Below are 26,750 nucleotides of genomic sequence, written 5' to 3' on the forward strand. Positions count from 1 at the left end.
TTTTTTAAAATATTTTATTTATTTATTTGAGACAGACAAAGAGAGATCACAAGTAGGAGAGAGACAGGCAGAGAGAGAGGGGGAAGCAGGCTCCCTGCTGAGCAGAGAGCCCCATGCAGGGCTGGATCCCAGGACTCTGAGATCATGACCTGAGCCAAAGGCAGAGACTTAACCCACTGAGCCACCCAGGCGCCCCATCAGATCATTTTTATGCTACAAATCTCTCTGAGTTTTTCCATCTCTTACCTCTAGATCCATATCTCAAGGGCTCCTATGTTTAAGTCAGGCCCACCTGGACAATTTCCATATCTTACTGTCAGCTGATTTGGGATCTTATTACAACTGCAAAACCCCTTTTGCATATAAAGTAACATAGTCACTGGAGCAATATTATTTCCAGGTTCTATGAATGCTCTAGGAGAGGGGGCTTTATAAAGGTGAGGGCCATTAAAGATCATTTCATTTCATTTATTTTTATTTATTTACTTTTTCAAGAAAGAGAGAATCTCCATGCTGTAATGGGGCCTGATGCAGGGCTCTGTCTCACAACCTGAGCTCATGCGGTGAGCCAGAATCAAGAGACAGACCCTTAAGCAACTGAGCCAGTCAGGCGCCCCATTAAGGGTCATTTGAGAGTTCCATCTACCACAACAGCCTGGTCAGAGCAGAGAAGGTAATACTGATTTGTCCAGATGACTTGGGTTTAAGACGCAGTTCTGCTGGTTATTAACTGCATAATTTGAAGGAAGCCATGAGGCTTTCTTCTCCATATCAGTTTCCACAATTATAAAATGGGACTATTATTCCCTGCCCTGCAATCCCCAGAGAGCAGTTGTGAGCATCAAATGAGATTATGCGAAAGCTCTTCGTAAACTTTAAAGATCAACACGAATGCAGGTTATTATTATTTTGTTTGAATTTAATTTTGCTTCTGAGGACCTGTGAGACCGGATCTTTAAAAAAAAAAAAACAATGCTGGATGAGGAGGCAAGCATAGGGGCTGGGGAAGGTCTTGAGAGACACAGGCTTTTTGGCTTTGTGTCCTCACAGAACACAAATTTGATGAGCTAATCGTAAAATAAGTGAAAGCATATGCTGCACATTTCTTTTTTTAATGCATGAAATAGGTGTAAAATTTTAGAGGATCATTTTGGCAAGATGTTTTTGGCCTCTGCTCTATATAATGATAATAATACATTACCATATATTTATGTGGTGTTTTCTGCAGGAACTGAAATACTTTATAGAAAGCACTGTTCCTCTTCTGAATATGACAGTGAGGTAGCAGCAGATGTAAAGCCTTTATCCCAGTATAATGTTAGCATATAGTCAAGGCCATTCCAGAACACAGGACCCTGAAGCCACCCATAAGTACTTTCTTTTTTCCCTTTGATTTATGGTATCTCCCCCAGTTAACCAATAGTTCTGGACCTTGAAGAACCCCAAGCCTACCTTCTTAGCACATACCTACTTCATATATATATATATTTTTAAACTAAGGTTGAGCATCTGAATAATCGCATGCTTCCAGTTAAACATTCTCACTTGGTTGTAGGCATCAAGTAAATAAAAGTTCACATTGACTGAATAAAATCTATGAAGGCGTTGCTTACTGCACAGCCTTGAATTTGCCAGCTTGTACACAAGTACACTAAGTGATTGTCAGACACCCAGGTAATTCTTGAGATACAGGACTAAATCTTGTGGTCCAAAGTCATTATCTTTGCTCTGAATCCATTATGAAGGACACTATCATTATGAAGGACACTACCAATAAGCTCGTCACATATGGAAATACACTCTCAACAACACTTATTTATTTATTTATTTTAAAAAGACTTTATTTATTTATTTGACAGAGAGAGAGAAAGAGAGATCACAAGTAGGCAGAAAGGCAGCCAGAGGGAGAGGGGGAAGCAGGCTTCCCGCTGAGCAGAGATCCTGATGCGGGGCTCCATCCCAGAACCCTGAGATCATGACCCGAGCTGAAAGCAGAGGCTTAACCCACTGAGTCACCCAGGCACCCTTCTCAACAACATTTAAGCTTTGTTTCCCCTTCAGTCCTTTCTCCTTGTGTCATGGAGGTTACAATCTGGCCTATTTTATTTCCACTGAAAACTACAAGAGAAAATGGTTTCTAACACACACCATGAGAAAGGAGGTTAGCTATAAGGAAGAACTTTCTGACAGTAATAGTTGCTTAATATTGCAGGGAGCAACTTAAAGAGTTATTGTGACTTGCTACCCAGGAGGATTTAAATGGGGACAATGTCTACAGCGTTGTTCCTGGTGTGAGGCTTGAGATGAATTTGGGATCATTTTTCATGGCTTCTTCCTATGATTCTCTTCTCCTTTTTGTTTGTTTGTTTTTGGCTTTTATTTTCTTCTTCCTTTTTTAAGAAAGGTAGACATGCAGTAGCTCCTTTGGATGTGTCTGGAGTGTTGGAAGCCTGACTACCCTATGTTCTCCTACACACGGACTTGGAAAGCTTGTTTAGAGATTCTAGCAGGGGTGTGCAGCTACTTTTGTACCCTTGACTGAGGAATATTCCTCCTCTATCCAGAAAGGTCGTCCCCTTCCACTGAGCATACAGACTCAGGAGGGATGTACATGGAGTGGTGAGGGAGGGAGGAGACACCCGCCTGGCCAGCCAGATCAGCCAAGTCAACCCTGGCCATCAATGGGGTGACAGATGTTACAGCCAGATCGCCCTTCCATCCTCTCTTATTCCTTTCTTTAATGATGAATTTTTAGGCTGAACACAGAATGGCCACACATATACTCCAGGTTTTTATTCTAAACTTTAAAAAAATATATTGTCTGCTATTTTAAAATCACAATCCTCCAAATACCTAGGTATTTGGTTTCGGGTTTTTAGTTTGTTCTAGATTCTAGGTTTCAGGTTTCTAGTTTGTTCCTTCACCTGATGGATTTATTTTTTCCCAATTCTAACATTTCTGACCCTCAACACTAGATTTTTCAAGACGGTCTTAAAGAGAACAACCACTTGGGGGGCACGAGCTGGTAATCTGTTTGCTCTTGGCTGTTGTCTGGGTTTACATTCATTGTAACTAAAGAGTCATCATCTGTGACCCCATTTAAAAAATCAATTCTAATGACACATTCTTTAAAATAGAAATAGCAATACTTTTCTTATTGACTCAAAAACGTACATCAGTAGTTAGAACCACCCAAAATGTTAGCTCATTTAATATCTGAAGCTGTTACAAATATTGTGGAATTTGTCTTATACCTCACGTGTCATTTAGATGCTTAACAATAAAACAGAATCAGTATGAAGCTCTTTCGCTCTTTTTTCATTGAGGTATAATTAACATGCAACGCTATATTAGTTTCAGGTGTACAACATATCGATTCAACAATTCTGTATATTACTCAGTGCTCGCTATAATAAGTGTAGTCACCATCTGTCACCATACTATGTTATTGACTATATATGCTGTACTTTTCATCTCCATCACTTATTTATTTTAAAATTGGAAGTTTGACTATTTCACCCTCCCCCAACCCATCTCCCCTCTGGCAGTCACCAGTTTGTTTTCTGTACATAAGAATCTGTTTTTTTTTTTTAAATTTATGTGTTTATGCATTTGTTTTGTTTTGTTAGAATTTACATAAAAGTGAAATCATATATTTGTTTTTCTCTGCCTGACTTATTTCATTTATCATAATGCTCTCCAGGTCCATCTGTGCTGTCACAAATGGCAAGATTCCATTCCTTTTTATGGCTGAGTAATATTCCATTGTATCTATACACAGACACACATATATACATTATTTATAAATATACCCATTATGTGTGTATATATATACATATAAATATACTATATGTATGATACATATATACATACATAAATATTAGATAGTATATATAAATAAAACCTGAATAATAAATATATATATATTTATATATAAATATGTATAAAAATATATTTTAAAAAAATATATATATAAAACCTGAAATATCCAGCCCCAAATCCTGCCCTGCCTTCCTGGACATTATCTGTAGAATTCTTCTTATATAAGAATGAATGAGTCAGGTTTGACCATATTGGTGGCTTCTAAGCTAAGTTGTGCATCTTTTTTTTTATTTAAAAAATTTTTTTTTGCTGCCTCCATCTTTGTTCCCAGCAGATTTAAGAATCTTCCAGTTCCTGAATGTTTCCACATTTTATGAGCAGGCTTAAAACTGATTTTAAGTATTATTGCTTTCCTTTATCCAAGACTGGAGGAAGCAGAAGACAGCAGGACAAATTCTGAATTTGTATTACTCCCAGAAGCAAGGCCACTGACACAAGCATGCTGACTCTGCTCAGCTATGAAGCATTCATGTAAGCAGTCTAGCAGATGAGCTCTGATTGTGTATATATATATATATAGATAGATAGTATCTATATATAGATACTATAGATACTATACATACTATATAGATATATAGATATAGTATATACTATATAGATATAATATAGCTATATTATATCTATATAGTATATAATATATAGATACTATAACTATATAGATACTATAGATACTATAACTATAACTATATATTTACTATATAGTATCTACATAGTTATAGTTACTATTTATAGTATCTATACTATACTATATCTATATATCTATATAGTATATATATAGAGATAGATAGTATCTATCTCTAGTATATATAGTATATATATAGAGATAGATAGTATCTCTATATATATACAATCAGAGTTCATCTGCTAGACTGCTTACATTATATATTATATATATTTATTATTCAGGTTTTTTATATATATACTATATATAAACTATCTAATATTTATGTATGTATATATGTCTCATACATATAGTATATATATGCACATATATATACTATATATATATACTATCATACATCTTCTTTACCCATTTATCTATCGATTTATCGATGGGCACTTGGGCTGCATCCATATCTTGGTGGCTGTAAATAATGCTGCAATAAAGGTAGGGGTGCTTTTTTTTTTTGTATTAGTATTTTCATTTCCTTTGGGTAAATACCAAGTAGTGGAATTACTGGATCATGTGATATTCCTATTTTTAATTAATTTAATTTAATTTTTAATTTTCAATTTTTTGAGGAATGTCTCTACTGGTTCCTATAGTAGCTGCACCAATTTACATTCCCACCAATGGCGCACTAGGGTTTTCTTCATGTCCCCATCAACACTTGTTATTTCTTGCCTTTTGATTCTGACCATTCTAACTGGTGCGAGGTGATATCTCACTGTGGTTTTGATTTGCTTTTCCCTGAGGATTAATGATGTTGAACATCTATTCATGTGTCTCTTGGCCACCTAAGTGTCTTCTTTGGAAAGCTCTCTCCTTTTAATAGCAAGCTGCTAATCTTGTACATTCATGTGCAACTGTTTAGAAATGACAGTAGGACTTATAAGTTTCAGATATGAGTAGAGTTTGACCAGTCATGAATCTTAATAATGTGACATAATGTCAGATAGAAGGTTCTTTTTTTTTTCTTTTTCCTATGCTAAGGCTAAACATATAGCAAGAATTTTAAAAGTAAATTTATAGCCAATTAACTTTGGAAAAGAAAATACAATAAAAAGACCACCCAGTTGATAGCTGCCTTTAAATAACGTGTTAAAAAATACTTCTAAACCAAAGTGAGATTCAGACACAGTTCAGATTATTTTAAGATTGTTTGTTTACTTCTTGGTTCAAAAAAAATCAACAATCAATACCAGCGATTTTCCATATTTCTCTTGTAGTTGGTCATATAACATTTAGTTACCTAAAGATATTGTATATGGTGCACAATTCAAGTTCTTTAGATTATAATTCCAAGATAACAAGACAATAATGCAGAAAATATGGACTGCTTAAGCACTGAATAAGATACAAAGCAATGAATCATTAATTCTGTTTTACACCTTACTGTTTCTTAAATGAAATACACTGCCGGCCACAGCCCCCCCAACACACACACCACACACCACACACTTCCTGACATCAGCTTCTCAACACATGAAAATATATAGAGAGAAAACTGAGAAGACTGGCATGGCCCAGAAAACCTGAAATATACAGCCCCATATCCTGCCGTGCCTTCCTGGACATTATCTGTAGGAATCTTCTTATAAAAGAATGAATGAGTCAGGTTTGACCATATTGGTGGCTTCTAAGCTAAGCTGTGCATCTTTTTTTTTCTTTTTCTTTTTTAATTCTCTTTGCTGCCTCCGTCTTAGTTCCCAGCAGATTTAAGAATCTTCCAGTTCCTGAATGTTTCCACATTTTATGAGCAGGCTTAAAACTGATTTTAAGTATTATTGCTTTCCTTTATCCAAGATTGGAGGAAGCAAAACACAGCAGGACAAATTCTGAATTTGTATTACTCCCAGAAGCAAGGCCACTGACACAAGCATGTTGACTCCGCTCAAATATGAAGCATTCATGTAAGCAGCCTAGCAGATGAGTTCTGATTATAGAAGTATCATCGCCTATGTCACAAGTGGCAAATGCTTTCTGAGGTTTCTGGACTCTCTGAGGGTGTGTTTCATATTTAGTTCTATCAAGAATGATAGGCGGGGGGGTGGGCACCTGAGTGGCTCAGTAGGTTAAGCCTCTGCCTTTGGCTCAGGTCATGATCTCAGAGTACTGGGATCGAGCCCCGCATCGGGCTCTCTGCTAAGCAGGGAGCCTGCTTCCTCCTCTCTCTCTCTCTGCCTGCCTCTGACTACTTGTGATCTCTCTCTCTCTCTGTGTCAAATAAATAAATAAAATATTAAAAAAAAAAAGAATAAGCGGTGTATTATTATCCCCATTTTACACAAACGAAATGGAGACTTAGAGAAAATGAGAAACTTGCCCATAGTAACCTATGATTCCAATGTCAATCTGACTGTCTAGAAAGCTCACACTCTTTTTTTTTTTTTTTAAAGATTTTATTTATTTATTTGACAGAGAGAAACACAGTGAGAGAGGGAACACAAGCAGGGGTAGTGGAAGAGGGAAAAGCAGCCTTCCTGCCGATCAGGGAGCCTGATGCGGGGATCGATCTCAAGACCCTGAGATCATGACTGGAGCTGAAGGCAGATGCTTAACTGAGCCACCCAGGAGCCCCCAAAGCTCACACCTTTTATTTTATTCTTTCTCTCAAGCTACTTGAGGAAACAATTGCAAAATTTCCCTTTTCTCATCCAGTACTATTTAAATGCCTCGTTACATCTCCAGTAAGACATCCATGTGCTTTGCTGGGATGTCTTTCTGGCAAGAGCTAGAAAACTCTGCACTGATAGACTTGCAAATGAAGGGTTAAGTGAACCAGCTATAGCAACTTAGACTGTCTTTTATCAAATCTCTATCTAAGCCCTAAGAACCTGGAAAAGAATGACTCACACAGCCCAGAGGCGCTCGTTGGCTTAAAGGAGAGCTGCAGTGTGTCGGGGCAGATCTGCTTGGTGCAGACTGTTCCATGAAGGGTCTGAATTCTGACTCACATGAGCTACATGACTAAAACAGCCCCTTCTAAAAAGTCTGGAAGCAAAGCTGCCCTCTTGGATGGTACTTTTCTGTGGCACCAACGTGGAGTTATTGTCCTAATGTGTTTATAACAACCAGAGAGACATCAGAATGGGAAATCTTCAGGACACAGATTTCATAGAGGCTTTGGCACAGTCTATTCCACTGAGCCTTGTATGTTTATGAGAAATATTAAATAATCATTTGATTGGTGATTGGGGATAACAGACTGAGAGCTGGGGGATATAAAGGTGTGGGGTCAGAGGGATTTATGTTCTTGACTACAGAACATAAGGAGCTACAAGCTGTGGGAAGATTTTATAAGAGAGAGCCGTCTCCATGCAAACATTCTGGGCTGTGTGGGCATGAAGCAATTAGATCTGTGGATGAGGTGAATCAAAAAATATTTCTAAGAAACTTTAAAGGTGTGAAGAATTTGAGAAGACAGACAGAAGAGAGAGGGTAAACGGATCTGACAGACTTGCTGGCTGACTAACTAAAATGTCTTGACCAGAAGTGCTAATGAATAGAGTCATGTATATTTCCCCAAGAAAGAGAGCCCTGTAGAAATACCACAAAATTCCAGAAACACTAAAATCACCACTCATTTTATGTGGAAAGACAAGAGGCTACAGAGAAAAAAGCCAGGTGGCTTCGTAACAATTCTGGCCCTGACTGACGTACAGATAGAGATATTCCAGTTACCTCACACGTCTACAGGCAAGGTTCGGCCCAAAGTTTTTGTGTTGTGCTATTGAGTGACCTAATCAAATAAGCACCCTCAGATTTACAATGGAACTTTAGACCAGAGTGTAGAAAAATGATGTGATTTAGCATGAAGATGAATTCAGAAGACATGGGGGGGTTGGGAATGAGAAAGGACTCTGTTTCATTTATCAACACTGCAGAAGTATCTAATTAAACCTTATCACAACCAAATTAGTCTTGTTCAGTCCAAGCCATTATCAGCACCAGAGGAATCAGTAAAGATTATATAATGGATCCTTTAGTTAATCTAGTCAAATTCTTACATTTCTTGCCTGGGTTGTTCACAGAGGCTCCTAATTGGTTTTTCTTAATTGTGATGACAGACTATAAGGTACCTTCCATTTTCCCCTACTTCCTGGCACTCAACTTTTGTGTAATCTCCTCCTGAGTATAGACAGGGCCTACGATTTGCTCCTGACCAGTGAATTTTACATGGTAAGGGGATGTCACGGCCATGTTCTTATTATGTTATGTAAGACTCTATACTGCTAGTGGAATTTGCTCTAGAGTCTGTCTGTCTACCTTGCTCACTCCCTCTTTTTTCCGCCATGACTGGCTTTGAAGAAGACAACTACATGAATCCTACAGCTGAGAGTGAATTCTTTCAACAACCTGAGGGAGCTTGAAAACAGACTCTTCCGTAGCAGAGCCTCCACATGGGAACCTAGCCTTGGCTGCCATCTTACTGTAGCCTGGAGAGGACCCAGCTGGACTTGCCCTCTCCTGACTCACAGATAAGATCATAAATACATGTTACTCCAAGCCAGTAACTCGGTGGTAATTTGTTACACAGCCTATTAAATTAATACACTGATTGCCCTCTATTCCCCATAATATCTGTTCTCAACACAGCAGCCAGAGAATCCTGTTAATATTTAAGTACTTTCTTTCTTTAAAACCCTTCAGTGGCTTCCTCAGCACAAAGCAAAAGCCAAAGTTTATACCATGGTTCACAAAGCCACATAGACCCCCCATTGCCTCTCTCACTGTCCTATTACTCTCTCATTGCCCAGTTTATCCTAGCCGTCAACTGTCCAACATGCCAGCCACCCTCTCTGGGCCTGGGTACTTTTGTGCTTTCTGTCTGGAATACCCTTCCAATATCCACATGGCTCACTCCTTCAGCTCTTGCATGTCTTGGCTCGAGGGTCACCCTCTCAGTGAGGCCTTCACTGATAACCAACTAAAAAATTGCAATATCCCTTCCACCCCATCATTCCTCTCCACATTTTCCTGCTTTCCTTTTCTTCATAGTATTTGCACCATTGGATATACCATGTATTTTAAGTATTTGCTTATTGTCTATCTTCCTGCAACAGGCTATAAACTCCATGAGCATAGGAACTATTATCAATTTTGTCCCCTGTCTGCTTTTAGGTTATATTTCCAAATTAAAGTAAAATCTTCCATTTAAGCATGACATAAGCATCATCAAAGATTCTCAAGCCTATTATCTAGATTATCTGCTGTTGACCAAAGGCATGGATCGTTTCAGAAAAACAAATTTGTACTGTGGAAGGAGACCAAGACCAACCTGACTCACTGAAACCCATCACACATCCCAATTTTCCTTTGGTTTAGATCTGGAGCCCAACTCCACTATTGTAAGATCAGCCTTCCCAATAGGGAACTGACATGAAACTAAAGCATCAAAATCAAGATGCTTTCCATGTGACATAGTTGTTCTCAAACCAAAGTTCTATCAACTAACTTTCTCTTCGGTTGAGAAATGAGAAAACGCGTTTCTTTAAGCAATCATAAGAACAATTTTGCCAACACCTACTTGTCACTAACTGGCAGAACCAGATCTCTAAGGCTTTGGATCTGGAATCTTAACCAATGTCTGCTGAGCAGCCAGAGTCCAGGCTTAGTCCTGTGACCCAGCCCGTATGCTGCACAGGACTCGTGGGGCAGGGACATCTCAGGATACCTTCATAGCTGCACTGTGAAGAAAAGAAAAGCATTTCACACAGACTGGAGAATAATGGCTTGAAAAGAGAGCGGCTTCGTGTAGTAGAAAGAGAGTGGAGCTAAGCAAGACCTGCTTAGTTTAAATCCCAGCTGTGGTCCTGACCTCACGACCTTAGAGAAATTATAACTTCTCAGCTTCATTTCTTTATTTTAAAATGGGAATACAGTTCCTGCAGCCTGTAGCTGTTATAATAAATAAATGTGATAGTGAGTGTAAATTCCTCGGAATGGTGCTGGCACAAAGCAGGAGCTTGGTCAATGGCAGCTACTATTAATAAAAAAGGTCCATTAAAGAACAGCTTCAAGCATTGCATGATTGGTGTGGAATAAAAGCAAACACCAAAGAATAGCTCTGAGCAGTGCATTATTGGTACGCCAATAAAAAGAGCATGGCTAGATCTGAATAAGGGGATGTACGTTCCCGGGTGAGAGTGCAGCGCTGGAAACCCAAGAGCTGTCTTCACATACAATGTAGGCATTTGCTCAATGTATATATTTGCCCTTTTGGTGACCCACGTGGACGATGACTGAAAAGCAGAATTTTCTGCGCTATGTATTATACTGTTTGGTCTGATGATTCATGTTTCTATGTAACTAGAGAACCAACATTCTGCCTGGATTTTAGTTCATTTATTTGTGGTTTAGTGTAGATGTACTTCTCTGTTCTGGCAGGGTGGAGGAGGTGGCTTCCAAATTCCCCTCGATCCCCAACTCTAGGAAAAGCTTCACTTACAATATCTTTCCTCTATTAGGGTAAACTCTAGGGGTATGCCCAGATAAATTGAGACAATGTAACCTTTCATACTCACAACATCACACCTGGCAAGAGTACATTGCACCATAGTAGGTGAGGGATGTAGCAGCATGAGAGACCCCACTTCCCAAAGCTTGTGTTCTCCGGCTACCATGAGACAGAGCAGAGGAGTCCCACAGGGACCTTATGAGCTGATCCAAACAATAACCAGACTTTCCAGCTGGGGTGAGGGCTCTCAGCTGGGTGTGGTTTCTAGAAACAGCTTCCTGGACCATAGCCACATTTTCTCAGCATGTGCTGCTTCAGTAAGGTTTGCTTTCTTATGGTGATGGTGGTGTTCTTTGCAATGGGGGTGGTGACAGCCCAAGGTAAAACACCCCACCATGGTATCATGAAAGCCACAAACCCTGTCTCGTCAGCCCTTTTGTTCCCGCAGCTCTGTGGTCTTATCAGAATCTCACCTAGCTTTGCATTCCTTGTGCTGACCCCTTGGGAAAAGCGGAGATCCAGACGTGGCTTCCCCAGCGTCCGCCAACATTATCCCCTTCTGCCAGAGCTACGTACAAAGTGGTACTGGAGCCCGTATTGGTGAATGGAGAGGAGAGTCTAGTGGCTCCTAGACTTTGAGTTTTTCAAGACAAGTAAGCTTTCCCAAATAAGAGCATTAACAAAAAACAACTGCAACCTAATATCAGAAAACAGTACCTTAGAGCCACACCATCTATGTTGTAACCAAAGTAGCCATTTAACAACACGTGCACAAGACAATTCTCTACTCTATGCTTCATCTAGAGTCTCTTTACAATGGGGATGACAGCTGTACTCCTCTCAGAGGCTTCTCCTAAAAATTACAGATGAATTACCGGCTACGCTGCAGGCAAAGCACTTAGCACAGTGCCTGGCATGTGTGGTTATTATACTCATTATTATAACTTCATAAAAGAAAGATCATTTTAACACCAAAGAAGCAGAAGGTATCTGAGAGTAAAGGACAATCCTTTCCAAGAAAACGCGGCTGACAAAATAAATATGTGTGTGTGTGAATATGTATGTGGGCATATATATGATCATGTAGGTTTCATTTTATAACCTTAAAATACTATGATTTTCTTGACACCTATTGGCCAGTTCGCAGATGTGGTCAACAGTGTGATCTGAAGCAAAAGTCAAATTCGGTTATGTCCTATATTCTGTTACTTAAATGCATAGTATTGAAAATATAGTTTCTCTTAGACTTACTTTGAAAAATAGAAGTAAGACAGTAAAACACCCAACTCAAAATATCTGGAGCTAATTAAGAGAAGTCAAATATAGATAGCCCCAAGGAGCCACTATGGTAATCAGCCCAGTTTCAGGAAGGTAGCAGGGAGAAGCCTCCTAGATAATCCAAGTTCAGAGCCTCTATAGCGGGCCCAATCCACAGATAGGTTAGCTGCCCCAGACCTGTGACTACTTCCTTAAACAACCTGGTCAGGGACTTCTAGCTCTAAAAAGTCTTGCATTACAAGGATTTGTTATCCTACCCTTGCCCATTACCCTATTCCTGTCCATCACTTGGAAGAAGAGTGACATGAGAATAGGTACGCCACTGTACATGATGAGTGATTTTCATACTGCTGGAAAACTGACTTTTGGGCTTATGTTACTGTATTTTCGCCCTACATGAAGAGGATGAAAGGCATAGCAGTGTAGATTCCTGTCTGCCCTTGAAACAGGTTTCATACCTTGAAGCAAGAAAATAAACTAGTCAACCACTCAAGGTTTCTCCGAGCCTCAGGAACCAAGTACCAAGCATCACAGTGTTAGTTGGCAGAAGATACACTGGGAAGACTCAGAAGCAGGACAATGGATAGTTAGTATACTGAAAGCCAGAAATTCAAAGACTAGGACTTGAAAAAAGTTTTGAAGTAGTCGATAATTATAAGAATGCCACAGTAATCACCATTGTTAACACTCCCCTCCTTGTTCCTAACCAAAAGCAGGATTTTAGTCAGGGTGTCAGCTGAGAACAGAACTGGTTCAAATGACAATTCACTTGCAAGGTTCAAATAAACACACTTTCGCGAAGGTACTTTTTATCTAGACACTGGGAATAAGCAAAGGATGTGAAGGCGTCCAGAGACTAGCAACAGTGGGAAGTCTGAAAGGTCAAGGGAAGGAAATAGTGTTGCTGGAGCTCACTGAGAAAGAGCTGGGGCCATGGGAGCCATGCATGGGGAGAAACCCAGCTGCGGACGGAAAAGCAGTGTTGAAATAAGGAGGAAGAGGGAAAGCATACCTCAAACCTTCTCTTTCCTCCTGATCTGCAATCTCTGGCCAGTACCTCCCATTGGGCTACTCAAGTGGGGGCCAGGCAGCGAGAGGGGTTGGGAGATGCCAGCAGCAGGCACCGGGCAGAGCAGGCCTGAGGATGGACGTGGGGGTGAACAGTAACAGAACCAGCACCTCCTGTATGCCAGGCTCTGGGCTAGGTGCTTTAGGTGGATTATTTTATCTAAATGTCCAAAAGCTTCTCTGAGATAGGTACCAGTGTTATCCTTGTTTTTATAACATGAAAGCCGAAACTTACATGAAACCTAAGTAATATGCTCAGCTGAGCTCGTGCCTGTGAATAGCACAGCCCGATGGTTGGACTCTGCCAGACAGAACCGATGAAGTTTGAGATGTTACACTAGATCAGGTGTCAGCCAACCAGGACCTCTGGGCCAAATCTAGCTGTTTTTGTAAATAAAGTTATATTGAAACACAGCCACACCCATTCAATTACATTTTTTTCTCTGGCTGTTTTCACACTAAGGCACAACAGACTCATTGCAACAGGGACTGAATGTCCCACAAAGCCTAAAATATTTACTGTCTGGTCTTTTCCATAAAAGTGGTGACCCCCTTCACTAGACAGGAGACTTCTCTGTTTCTTTCAGACTTCTCTGTTTCTGAAAAGGCCACCCTCTACTCTCACAAAATACCCAGAATGAACTCCTTCTAATCAGGACTCAACCTGTGCCTGCCTAATGCAATCCAGCCCCAGGAAGACACAGGGGTCAACAGGGCACTGAACTAGAGATGAAAGCCGCTGATTAAAGATAAATTGTTGGGATGCCTGGGTGGCTCAGTGGGTTAAAGCCTCTGCCTTCGGATCAGGTCATGATCTCAGGGTCCTGGGATCAAGTCCCACATCGGGTTCTCTGCTCAGTGGGGAGCCTGCTTCTTCCTCTCTCTCTCTCTGCCTGCCTCTCTGCTTACTTGTGATCTCTTTCTGTCAAATAAATAAATAAAATCTTAAAAAAAAAGATAAATTGTTTATTGCAAGTATTGAAATCATTCATATTCATTGCATAGACTCCGGAAAATATAAAAAGCGTGATGAAGAAGATAAAAATTACACCACTAGGTATTTTTTTGAAAAGATTGTTTATTTATTTTTAGAGAGAGAGAGTGCACTCTAGTGTTGGGGGAGGAGCAGAGGGAGAAGGAGAGAGAGAATCTCAAGCAGTCACTCTGCTGAGCACAGAGCCCTATGTGGGGCTCACTCTCAGGACCCCGAGATCATGACCTGAGCCAAAACCAAGAGTCCATAGCTCAACCAACTGAATCATCCAGAGTGCCCCTTTATTCAAGATTTATTTATTTTTTTAGAGAGAAAGAGTAAATGTTTTAATTATAGACGGACACATATAAATTTTACTTTTATCAAAATGAGTTTATGCAATGCATACTGTTATGTAACTTACCTATTGAACTGCCTTCTAACCTAAATATTCTATAAAATATATTTTTCCTCAAGGGTATTAGTGGCTATTGAAATAATAATTCAAATTTAAATAATTAATATTTATTTGAATCAAGTTGGTCTTACCCAAAATTTATTGAATTCTTTCCATATGTCAGATACTCCAATAAGTGCTGGGGACAAGTAATGAAGAAGAGACCTTGTATCTGCTTTTAGAGAGCTTAAATTTTGGAAGGGAAAACAAAGAACTAGTGACTAGAAAAATAAATAAAACACTTGCAAATTATGATCAGTGTTATACCAGAAAAAAAAGGAGTAATAGGAAAAACTCACATGAGGTGCTTTATAAAGGTCAGCCAGAGAAAGCCTCTCTGGGAAGGGAGGACTTTAGCTGAGACCTGAAATGAGAAGAAAACAGCCATGCCAAGAATGATTGAAGAGCATTCCATGCACAAGGAACGCCTGATGCAAAGACCCTAATGATTCAAAAGAAGCTTGTTCAAGAGAGCAAAGATCAGCATGGCTGGAGATGGATGAGTACAGGCAGGAGTATTATAGACTATTATCAAAGGTAGCCAGGAAATTAACACCTTGGGGTATATAATGAAATACTACTCAACAATAAAAAAGAACAGACTCCTAGAACTAACAACATACATGAATCTCAAAATCATTATGTGGTTTGCAAGAAACCAGACACAAAAAAGATGATTCCATACACTTCTACTTATATGAAATTCTAGCATAGACAAAATTCATCTATCTTGATAGAAATCTTGATAATAGTCCCTTGTTAGGAAGTATGTCAGGGGTTAAATAAGAAAGGTATTTTTTTCTGGGGTATCAGAATTGTTCTATATCATGATACATTTGTCAAATTTCAAGTTATCCTTCTTTTCACGACCTCTGTATCTTTGGGGTAAATACCCAGGAGTGCAATTGCAGGGTCATAGGGAAGTTCTATTTTTAATTTCTTGAGGAATCTCCACACTGTTCTCCAAAGAGGCTGCACCAACTTGCATTCCCACCAACAGTAGAAGAGGGTTCCCCTTTCTCCACATCCCCTCCAACACATGTTGTTTCCTGTCTTGTTAATTTTGGCCATTCTAACTGGTGTGTAAGGTGATATCTCAATGTGGTTATAATTTGAATCTCCCTGATGGCTAGTAATGATGAACATTTTTTCATGTGCCTGATAGCCATGTCTTCATTATGTTATAATTATATAATTATATTATATGTCTTCATTGGAGAAGTGTCTGTTCATATCTTCTGCCCATTTTTTGATATGATTGTCTGTTTTGTGTGTGTTGAGTTTGAGGAGTTCAGATGTCGTGAAAAGAAGGGCCATATGTACCCCAATGTTTATAGCAGCAATGGCCACGGTTGCCAAACTGTGGAAAGAACCAAGATGCCCTTCAACGGACGAATGGATAAGGAAGATGTGGTCCATATACACTATGGAGTATTATGCCTCCATCAGAAAGGATGAATACCCAACTTTTGTAGCAACATGGTTGGGACCGGAAGAGATTATGCTGAGTGAAATAAGCCAAGCAGAGAGAGTCAATTATCATATGGTTTCACTTATTTGTGGAGCATAACAGATAGCATGGAGGACAAGGAGAGTTAGAGAAGAGAAGGGAGTTGGGGGAAATTGGAAGGAGAGGTGAACCATGAGAGACTATGGACTCTGAAAAACAATCTGAGGGGTTTGAAGTGGCAGGGGGGGTGGTGGGAGGTTGGGGTACCAGGTGGTGGGTATTCTAGAGGGCACGGATTGCATGGAGCACTGGGTGTGGTGAAAAAATAATGAATACTGTTATGCTGAAAAATTAAAAAAGTATGAAAAAAATTTCAAGTTATCCACACCTGTCTGTGCATTTACTCTAAGTTATATTTCAATATGAAATGAAAACCAAACAACAAAGGGGGCACAAACAAGTGAGAACAGATGGGACCATTTCCTGCAGGGACCTTGAAGACATGGTACAAGTTTAGATTTTATTTCAAGCACAGCAGAAAGCCCCCAAGACCATTTAAGCAGTGGAATGACATTGATCTGATTTATGGTTTAAGATCCGTGTTGCTGCTGTTGAAAAATGTCTTGGAGAAGGACAACTGTGGAAGCCCCAATACCAGTTAGGGTGTGTGACAGTAGTTCAGGTAAGAGATGATGGTGGGGAGCACCTCAGAGCTAAGGTGGACGCACTGGGCTGGTATCCACCAGGTAAAGGTGTGAGAGTAGCCATATAAGCCCCTTCCAAAGTAAAATTTGTTCTGCTTCTTTTTTGTACTATTTCTATTACAAGCCATGCTGCAAGAAACATCTTTATAGATCAATGTTTGAACACATTTATGGTTATATGCTTGGGTTAAATACATTCTTAGAAGCTGAAATGCTGCAAGAATGGGAATAAACATCTTTATGTAGGTATAAGTCATTGGCTCACCCATGAAAAAGCAAGATAAGCATGAATATCCATGTCCCTCAGTCTCCACTCAAACTGGTCTTCATGGTAATAATAATAATCCTATTAAGCTAGAGAGTGGCTGCTAGCTGTTACTGGAAATTAAAATTTTTATTACTACAAAATTTGAGTTTCTTCATATTGTTTCAGGCGTTTGACTTTAGTGTTGAGCAACCCATTTATTTTCTTTGGAAGGTAAACATTCTTTAATAACTCTCCATGTTACTGATATTGTTTAAGATTTAAGCTAAAGTAGATCCCTATTTCTGAGCCTTCTAATGGAGTTTTATGAATTTCTTCCAATAAAGAGACCAAATTGTACACTGTAAATGTGTCAGATAGCCAATTTCCATTTCCCCACGGAGATTTATTTCTGCATAGCATCCTGGGCTGGCTATTTGAGCTCCCAATGAATCAGTCTTTTAGCTGGGTGAGCATTCTTCCAGCAGGATCTGTGTGAATGTTTTCTGTTTCTCTCTGTCTTCTCATTGTTATACTGAGACAGCACCAGAGAGGTTAGATGGTAACTTGCATGAAATTCCAGCAAGACTTCATCTGCCCTGTTTTCAATGCTTCAAGAGCCACTGGTAAAATGAAGTTTGTTTTAATGATTGAACCCTTGAAGCAACCCCTCCAGAAAGTACAGTTTCTGAGCATTGCTTCTCCACAGTGGGTGTCATTCAAATCTGTGAGTTAAGCTAGGATCCAGTTTTCTCATGTGTTCCTCAACCCCTCTCTCTCCAAATCCCTTTCTCTTCTATATTGATGCATTCTTATTGGACAAAGCTACCTGTCAATGTACATTCCTCTGCTAATGATACACAGATTTACAATAAAACTGTGGCTAAGACTATTGTCTGTTCCTGCCTGACTTTTATTAATGAAATTTTTGTATAAGTTGTATGTTTGTACGTAGTTACGTATCAAATATCTTTGGCTTTTACTATGGGTTTGTGTCCTCAGGAGTTTGAAAGCCAGTGAATGAGCAGGGCAAGGAGGATTTGCTACAAGATCTGAAGTAATAGAAATGGATAGTTACAGCCAAGCTTGGAGGGTCAGGCCATTTGTACAAGTGTTCTGGGGATGCCTGGGTGGCTCAGTCGGTTAAGTGTCTGCCTTCAGCTCAGGTCATGATCCCAGGATCCTGGGACCGAGTCCCACATGGGGCTTCCTGCTCCTTGGGGAGCCTGCTTCTCCCTCTGCCTGCTGTTTCCCCCTACTTGAGGTCTCTCTCCTTCTCCCTCTCCCTCTCTCTCTCTTTCTCTCTGACAAATAAATAAATAAATAAAATATTTTTTTTTTTAACAAAAGTTCTCTGGCTAGCTGAACACGTGACTGCTTCCTGAGCTCCCATTGGCCACACCCGAATGTATGGAGCAAGGAGAATTCATGACAACAGCAGCAGGTAGCTCTTTGGGACCTCTTTCTCCCCCACCATGCAGGTTGGACAGCTAAATCCCTGCTTTCAACTGAGAAAGCAAATGACAGAGCTTAGGAGCAGAGTGTGTTAAAGCTTTAAGAGATTTTGGAAGCCATGGAACCTTCATTTGATATCCTTGCCAAGAAGGGTGTGTGAAAACTTCCTGGTGTCCAGGCATGGCCCAAGAGCTTCTTTCCCTTTCCCCTACCTCTCTACTCCTCCACTAGATAATCCTGCCTGACATGAGGGATTTGATAGGCTAGAAGTATGCTGGCATTCTCAAAATTGGGACCTCTCCATTTTACATAAAGCTAATGAACATGAGGTCTTTCCAAAGCTGAAACTTGCCCATGATTACCAAATGATGTACGGTTGTTTGCGATATAGATAATGTTCCAATGGGGACCTCACTAAATATCCTCTAAAAACTCCTATTCTACAAGACCTCTGGCTGAACTTCAACCCTCTGCTAAGGAGTGAAAATGAGTGGTGCTGTATCTGTTAACTCCCTCCCCAGCTCTACTCCAAATGCTGGAATCGTTAGGCAAATTATCCTATTTGCCTTGTAAAAAGTTGAACAACGTGAGGCATCAACCTCTAGAAGAATGTAATTAATTAAATATAACTCGGTTGATTGAAATTAATATCCAACTCTGGAGTGCCTACAAAAAGGACAAGGTGACCATCTATTATTAAGTTCTTAGTAGCTTTTGGCTTTCTTTATAGCAGATGTTTTCCTGTGTTGGTCAATAGTATCCTATGGATTATAAAATAAAGAAAGAAGTCTGAACAATTGATTGGCAAATTTCCCAACCTTAGGTCAGCCTCAAGTATATGAGAAATGGTGCTATGTTGAGGGCAAACAGCAAAAATTTTTAAAAAAATCAATTTGATTTTATAAAATCTATTTTACTTTGGCTGGATGCTGCCTGAACTCCCACTGCAGAGAATGGCAAGCAGTCAGTGTATGGTTCCAGACAACAATACAAAAAAAAAAAAAATTATGTGATAGTACTGCACAATCTCTTTAGATTTGCTATGTAAATTGCTATTAATCCAAGAGAGTTGTTTTGTGTTTGCCCATGGTATTTTTCCCTTAGAGCTCATAGTTTAATTGAAAATTTATTTTTCTTTAGAGAGGAGACTGAAAATATTAAGTGTGATTACAGAAGTACTGAAATTTTCTAAAAAAGAACACAGATATGCCATGACTTACACATCTCAATGAAGCCTTTTAGAAGGTTGCAAATATCATCTAACTCTATTTTCCTTGCTGAGAATATAACTGGTACTCCTTTTTCTTTTTCCTTGCTACATGTAGTCCTATTATTTTGGGCAAGTATTTTAAAGTCTCAGAGCCTCCATTTTCCTATTAATGAAATGGAGATTTGTCCCATAGATATCTACCAGTAGAATGCAAATGCAGCATCATTTCAAGAATCTTTTTGAGGATTGGGGCACCTGGGTGGTTCAGGGGATTAAGCCTCTGTCTTCGGCTCAGGTCATGATCTCAGGGTCCTGGGATCAAACCCCGCATCAGGCTCTCTGCTCAGTGGGGAGCCTGCTTCCCCTCTCTCTCTGCCTGCCTCTCTGCCTACTTGTGATCTCTCTCTCAGTCAAACAAATAAATAAAATCTTTAAAAAATGTTTTTGAGGATTAATAAAATAATATATACAAAGTTTCCAACATAGCAACTAAATCATAGAATCCCAAGGAAGCCATGGAAGATGTCATCAGGATTTATGTATATATGGCTCCTTCTACAAGACATAAATCTCACTCCTTGATCTAAAATAAAGCCTCAGAAATGAAAACAAAAAATGAAAGTACAAAGGTCATCTTTCTGTCTACCCATCAGCACTGCCCTATTCTTCCATTTCCAACAGTACAAAAAGTTTGCAGGGGACAGGGGCAGTGAGGGAGGCCATCCACCTAATATTTCTGCTTAAGGACCTTTTCAACATACTATGCATTTAGATTCTTTTTTTTTTTAAATATCAATTCCAGTATAGTTAACATACAGTGTTATATTAGTTTTAAGAATGCAATATAATGACTCAACAATTCCATACATCACCCAGTGCTTATTGGTACAATTAGAATTCTTAAAAATCTGGCCTCTGGCCTCTACCTGCTCAGCCTAACCTCCATGCTGATAATCTCATCTGCGTTCAACCAGCTCATGCCTTTTTGGGTTTGAACACAATTCCCCTCTGCTTAGAGTGTCTGTCCCGGAATCTTCATCCTGCAACTCCCATGTCGTTGCACTTCTTTTTCCCACTTCCCCAGTGCACATTTATTCTCTTTCCCTGCTGTGCTCTGGTATCACATTGTATATCCTTGATGTGTTAAAATTACTTGCTTGCACATGTATCCCCATCAGTAGAATACACAATAGTATCCCAGATTAGAGTCCATGGGAGACACTATTGTTTGGAGATTGAAGCACACATGCTAGGGTAGAACAAACCTGGGCTCTCGCCCTTTCCCAGTTTGGATGGGCAACTTAACAACTCTATACCTGTTTGCTCATCTGAAAAATAAGGATCCTACTAGTACCTCCTTTGTAGGCTTACAGGGAGGATGAAGTAAAATGATGGACATTCAACACTTCATTTCAACACTTCATTTCTTCATCCAAGAACTGTTGGATGCTTTGGTTTTTATTTGATTGGCTTTTTGTTTATGTATTCCTTAGGGCTTTATAGTACTTAGGGCCTAGAACATAGCAGGTGTTTAGTTAAAGTGGAATGAATGAATGAATGAATGAATGGCAGCTCAAAAGACCATCTCAGAGATACATCTCTTTACATTTTAAGAGTTTTTTTTAAAGATACATATCATGATTCACTTGAATCACATGTTGAAGAGGCTTGCAATTCCTACACTGAGAGATGAGACAGAAGAGATGTGATAGAATCATCTTTGGGAGAAAGGTGGCTCACTTAAAAAGCTATACTCGTTGAAATTTTCATGTTGTTATGATTTAGGTATGACTCAACAAAAGTGCTACTTTTCTGAAAAGTCGCTCCTATGACTCCTAAAGAGTTCACAGAAAAAGGCCTTCCCATGGAAAAGATTGATCACAAAAGTACATTAAAAGGGGCAACAATCCTGTCTTTAGGCTTGGAGCTATTAGAGCCATCGGGGGAAGCTGGATGGCTCAGTCAGTTAGGCGTCTGCCTTCAACTCAGGTCATGATCCCAGGATCCTGGGATCCAGTCCCACTTTGGGCTCCCTGCTCAGCGGGGAGTCTGCTTCTCCTCTCCCTCTGCCCCTTCCCCACTGCTCGTGCTCTCTTTCACTCAAATAAATGAATAAATAAAATCTTTAAAAAAAGAGAGAGAGAGAGAGAGAGCCATCCTCAGACTAATTGGTCTTTTTGTTGCGACAGGGTCCTTCAGTGTTTTATAGCTTATGGGTACTACTGGATACCTTAATGGGAGGCTAGGTCCCTGCTTAATGAGTCCCTAACCTGGGATGGTACCTAAGATACCCTAGTCCAAGGTTTGCACTGATGTATACAATACCACAGGAATGAGAGGAAGACAGAATGGGATAGAAACCTCTGGTTTTTCTATTGCCTTGCATTATTCCAGGAGTTCTGTTAGAAATATGAGAATATGGGTCCCTCTTATTTTATGCTTTGCTGTTTTACAATGGGACTTGTTTTAATGGGATTTATCTGTATTATTATTATTATTATTATTATTATTCATACTTTTTAAACAAAACCTCACCCTGTAAATGTTAATATATTACATCTTGGATTTTTCTTTAAAAATTTTAAAGACTTTTTTAAAGAGCAATTTTATGTTCAATTAAGAAAAGGTACAGAAGTTTCCCATCTACTCCCTACACCCACACATGCATAGCCTGTACCATTAACAGTCTCCCCAACCAGAGTGGTAGATTTATTATAAGTGATGAAGCCTACATTGGCACATAATCACCAAAAGTCCATAGCTTACATTGGGATTCAGTCTTGGTGTTATGTCTACGGGTCTGGACAAATCTACAATGGCACGTATCCCTTGTTGTAATATCATACGGAGTATTTTCACTGCCTTAAAAATCTTATGTTCCATCTATTTATCCCTCCCCCTGCCAAACCCCTCCTTTAAAATGCTTATTCTATTCCTGTGGCTCCTCCTATTCTATTATCTCTTAATGCACACACTTGTTTCTTCACTGGTAGATGGTATAGGGCGTAACCTTTGTTTTGTATATGCAGCAGGCAGCGTTTTAAAGATTTGTGTTCTGTACCTTTCTCTAGCAATATGTTTCAGGGGCAAGTCTGAATTCTTTATGAGTCTGGCTCTAAAACTCCATAGATTTCAAGTGTTCTTGGTTATGCATCAAAAGATCTCTCTTACTCTCTCTCTCTCTCTCTCTTTTTTTCAGAATATAGTGCCTAAAATGAAAAGCTGCTAGGTTGTTCATACGCTGTGCATTGAGGAACAGCTTTTCACAGATGGAAGGGCATAAAAATGATGGGCTGTTATCTTGTAGCCTGAAACTCCACTCTCTGAACACATGAAATACTGATATTAAATCAAGCTGTACCTGGTTTCTTCCACATGAATCCTTCCAAGTTCTTGACCTCTGTTCTGTTGCTGTTTCATTTTAGGCAGAATTCCAGTGTCAAGGTGGGGATGGAGGGATCCATGGCCTCAGTAAAAGAAAAACTGAAATTGGACAAGCTTCCCATGTATTTTGGTAAATTCAGGGATGACAAAAAAAAACACAGTAAAAATAAGTATAGTGATGATATCGTCCAATGGATAAACATAGTTATTCAATGTGAACTGTTTCACTCATTTGCAATGACATCATTGAAAGCTGATAAGCAGAACTCCTCATATTAACATGTAATAAATTATGAAAGAAAATAAATTCTATGTGAGATACTAATTATACAGAATATTAGTTAAGGTAATATACACTAGTATTAAGAAAAAAAACAAAAACAAAGCTTCTAATGCCTCATGCACTTATTTCTCATTCATGCACAGTCAAAATGAGTATTCCTGATTAACCGTGGCTCACCTCTGGGCACTGATTCAGGATCCTAGGCTCCTTCCATATTGTGGCTCCACCAGCTTTAACACACAACTTCTGATGTTGCCATACTCCTCTACTTCAATTTCTGTGAAGGAAAAGAGGACAGAGAATCTATCATGGGAGGTTTTTTATGCACCAAGCTCAGAAATACTACAGATCACTGCTATTCCATCCACTGACTAAAGCCCAGTCACCTGGCTACACTTCAGTATAAGACAGTCTGGGAAGCGTCATCTGGCTGTGTGCCCTGGAAAGGGAAGAAAAGCTTTGGTTGATCATCTAGAAGTCTTCACCACTGCTAGTCTTCTTTCAATAAGAACATCATCAAAAACTGTCTTCATAGATAATTTGACAAGATCACAAGACTGGGGGGTTATTGAAATAAAGAGCCCTTTCCATTAAAAAATGCATATTTTTAATATATTCTGAAAGTGTTTGCCCTTTCAGTCCCTGTAATTGTCTTACCATTCTGGTTAGAAGCAATATAGTAAGAGGAAGTCATATACACCTGGATTTTCCAACTTCACACAGATGGAAAGCAGAAACAGTAACCAAACCCACATCAGTCAGTCTTCAAAGCCCAGACCATCGAACTCTAGAGGATACTGCCTCTCATTGGCTACACTGGGTCTAGTCCAAACCCTGGTGCTTAATATCTGATAGAACAGCTACAGCATCATGAGGCCATGAAACAAAATCAAGAGGAAAGAAGCAAGAATTCCGGAGTATTGGTGATAAAAGCTTTCAGTTACAGGTAACTTGTGTTTTTTCCAGTAATTCCTGTATAGGTAACAGTTATTCCAAGTTCTTTTTAACGACACTCATCCCATCAGATGCACTTACATCCATCCTGGGAATAAATGTACATCTTTCAGACGTTAACTGTTTCAGAACCTGACACAAAATTTTCACTAAGATTTCACTAATTGGCTCCCAGGGGGCCCAACCACTAACAGGAAGGTTATTTATTTTCTAGAGTCACCTTTGTAACCAAATTCTATTTATACAAGTTTTATTTCTAGCATTAAAAACTTGTCTTTCAAAATCAATTTTGTACATGTTCTTTGAGGTATATTAGCAAAATAGAAGAGTGATATTTTTATGCTGAAATTCACTGAACATTTACTATCTATCCCTGATATTGGTTCTTAAGCAGAAGCCTCACTCTCTTTCATGGTCTGGAAATTTCAAAAATCACTTGGAAAAAATCAGAAAAATATTCAATGTCATCTACGTATAATCAATAATAATTTTTTTTCTAAACACAAGGGTTTCTGTGACTCAAAAATCGGGATTAATTTTCTTGAAGAAAAAATATATGAATTAAATACATATCTTCAGCTGCCCACCTGACTGTGAGAAGTTTTTTGAACATCCATTAAGTGAAGAGATCATAACACATTGGGCATAAGAAGAAAGGACATATTTGCCCCTTGTGAGACTAAGGTGGGGTGGTCATATATTCACTCACTATGAACCAAGAATATCTACTAAGGAATAAATAACAAATAGTAAATCCTCTCATAAGAGGCAATAAAGCAACTAATGATCAATCTTTTAATAGGATGGCAACTTAAAGAAGTATTTTAGGTTGTATTTTAGTATTTTAGTTTGGATTATGAATCTCTAGGAAGGCATTACTCAACTGATATTCATATGCCCTTGATATTGATAGGTTATTAAACAAAATAGTTAAGAAAATTAATTATAAATCTAATAATCTACTTTAATATTTAGAATTCGTAAGACTGAGTAAATAAGGTAATATGAGAATATAAGAATTAATTCCATAAGTATATAAGCTAAAACAGAGGAAACCCCATTAATAAGAACTACTCTCTTTCCGAGGACTGACCCATAAAAATGTGTCCAAAAATCCCTCTGATTTAGCCAAAATGGGTGAAAAATTCCTAGATAACTTCGGTTTCTGTATGCTTATTTTTCTTGAATGAAAAAAGAAAAACTCATTCCTGATCCTACTGCTCTTGTGTGATCCTTCAGAGAAAAGGTGTTTTTAAACAAATGATCCACAAAGGAAAACCAAGGGAAGTACATATCAATCCCCCAAAAGCAGAACCTTAATAAAATATTTTAGCAGAAAAATTCCTTTAGTGATATTATAGCATAGTGTTGATATCATCAGCCAGTCCTGATAAGCATTCCAACTATAGATCTAAACCAAAATTAAAAATACAGGTAAAAGAATTATTTTACCAAATGAATGAGGGAAACCTGGGCCCAAGTTATACAGCAATCAGAATATGCCTAAAAAAGAAAGTGGTGATCAAGTAAAGTTGGAAAGCAGCTGTGCTCTTGGTCTAAAATCCCTTTCAAAATATAATGTCACCAAACTGACAGAAAATTAGTTTGTTTTTATTCTGTCTTGATTGTACAATTGACAATTCTCACTCTAAATTTAAAATGATTGGAAGCAATCAATGGTAAAGATGACACACTCCTGGACCAAGTCCACATGCACTGTCTACTGCTCCCCAGCTGTGTGACCATGGGCAAGTCCTTTTAATCCTCTAGGTCTTGCCCGACACCATATGTACTCGAGGGCTCTCCCTCCCACCTGCCACGTCCTGCTGTCCATCATTCTGCTGTCAGGGTTCTGACAGGCTAATGACCTGAAGATGCTGGCTGACTGTGGTAGGGTGAGTCTGGAAGCTGGGTGGTCACCCAAGAGAGCTCTGGAGGAAAACCATGCTAGATGAGGTCTTTGAAAGTCTTTAGAAAAGACAGCTCATGCGTTTCCAGAGTCATAAATTGTCACACAAAGCCAATGATCTCATTTTAATGATATTTGTTATTGAAAGAAATATGGATAACAACTTGTCTTAAAATCATTTCATGATGTTGTGGTAAATAATATCAAGCCAGCCTGGAGCGCTGGCATTTCACACTGCCTTTAAATATTAACAAACAAACAAAAAAGAGACCTCTTGATCTTCTCTGAATAAAAACAGGTGGAAAGGCAAAATCATTATATCTATGTGAAAAGAAAGAGTACATCTCCATCTCTGTCATGATGTACAATGCCATGTTT

General features: G+C 39.0%; 1 long non-coding RNA gene across 3 annotated transcripts in view; it reads right to left on the reverse strand.

Annotated features, from left to right (window-relative positions):
- The window catches only part of LOC309864986, an 88,955-nt gene that overhangs the window by 12,881 nt on the left and 49,324 nt on the right, over positions 1-26,750 (reverse strand). For all 3 annotated transcript variants that reach the window (XR_014311890.1, XR_014311891.1, XR_014311892.1), the window contains exons 4-5: positions 23,687-23,786; positions 23,204-23,340 (exon numbers count right to left, since the gene is read on the reverse strand). This is a non-coding gene — a long non-coding RNA (uncharacterized lncRNA). The remainder of the gene's footprint in view (positions 1-23,203; positions 23,341-23,686; positions 23,787-26,750) is intronic.

Source organism: Mustela nivalis (genome assembly GCF_964662115.1).
Source record: "Mustela nivalis genome assembly, chromosome: 5".
Classification (NCBI taxonomy): domain Eukaryota; kingdom Metazoa; phylum Chordata; class Mammalia; order Carnivora; family Mustelidae; genus Mustela; species Mustela nivalis.